The 1,502-nt window shown below is 41.0% G+C and overlaps 1 protein-coding gene across 1 annotated transcript in view; it reads left to right on the top strand.

Annotated features, from left to right (window-relative positions):
- Window positions 1-1,502, top strand: part of FAM135A (family with sequence similarity 135 member A) — a 119,002-nt gene that overhangs the window by 76,044 nt on the left and 41,456 nt on the right. The window lies entirely within an intron of this gene.

Below are 1,502 nucleotides of genomic sequence, written 5' to 3'. Positions count from 1 at the left end.
GGCCATGGGTCAGTGAGGGGCATCATGTCTCATAGCGGGGCTGGCCCTGTGGACTGGCTGCTCTAATTGGGGTCATCGTCCTCAAGGCCTGGTGGCCCAGGATGTGCTCCAGTCTCTCCTCCTCCCCTGTCATCTGCTCCTGTGTGCTCTGGTCATATAAATCCTTCTCACGAAGCTGCGGATTCATTGATAAGTATTTTCAGCATGGCAGAATTGGGGGAGTAGTCTAGGCAGACATGTTTGTTATAGGTCTAGTGCGCACATTATTCAGTATAAGAATATAGACTATCTCTTATCTTACAAATCTAACATGCTCAGGGGGGCACAGTATTCAGTGAGAAAATTTAAAGATAAAGGATAGGTGCAGTTCAGGGCCCCAAACTTTATTAGAAGCAGACAGGCTTAAGTACCTTTTCCGCACATAGCCTGAAACTCATGACAATATTACACAATGGGACAGTTCACAATTCTTTGAAGGTTTACAAAGAAGTATTAACACATCAGCCAAGTTATTCACGGATGGGAGGGGAGGATAAGGTTGGTAACTCTGATGTGTTTGCAGATTGCTGCCTTCTGCAGCTCTAGTCAGGGAAAGGAGACAAGTGTCTGTTTGTCTCAGACGGAGAAGCAGGCCAGCCATTGCTTCATCATGGCTGAGCCATCAGCTTTCTCCCACAGGCCATGAGCCCTGGAAGGTGGTGGTCTCGTCCCGTTTGCCCAAGGAGCAAACATCTTTACACTCACAATTCAGACTCATCTCCTTGCATACTCTGAACACACAGTACTTTTACTGAGCTACTTGGAGTTCCATAAAAACATCGAATTTATGGTCTATTTTCCTTTTTTTTCCTTAAGTGTAAAATACAAAATATAATCAAAACAAGAAAAGTGCATAAAACTTACAGATCTTAGCAGGAATTAAAAGTACATACTGTTTTTAACCATGCAAATCAAGAAATGGAAAATGGCCAGCAATACACAAAAGTGTTCTGTGTGTCTTTTTCAATTACTGCCCTCTTCCTGGCATTCAGAAATAATCACCATCATGAATTTTCTTATGTTTCTTAATTTTTCCTTTGGGTTTACCTATATATGCACACTAAATAATAGAAGATATTTCCGCATTTTGAAGTCTATATAAATGAAATAATACCATATATATTCTTTAATGTCTTTCACTCAAGATTTTGAGTTTTATATTTATCAATGTTTTTGCCACTAACTATAGATTGTTCATTTTCGTTGCAATGATGTGTGCTCTATTTGAATATTCTCAGTTGTGTTGACGGACATTTGAATTACTTCTAAACTGTAGCTTGACAAGCCTGAAGGGATCATCTGCCCTGGATTCCCTGTGTTTCTGTACCAGTGTACATACTCTGGTCTAGCCAGATTTGTAAGGTGGAATTGGGATCGTGATAGTGGGGATCGTGGGGTGTGAATTTAGGAACTAAAGGAAAGTTGTATGTTTCATCGTTGCTACCCTGTACCCTGACTGGCTC

This window comes from Echinops telfairi, unplaced genomic scaffold (genome assembly GCF_000313985.2).
Source record: "Echinops telfairi isolate 266 unplaced genomic scaffold, ASM31398v2 ScPeMD7_3533;HRSCAF=4204_0, whole genome shotgun sequence".
NCBI lineage: Eukaryota > Metazoa > Chordata > Mammalia > Afrosoricida > Tenrecidae > Echinops > Echinops telfairi.
Note: the sequence above shows the minus strand (reverse complement) of the source record. Positions and strands in the feature narration are given on the sequence as shown.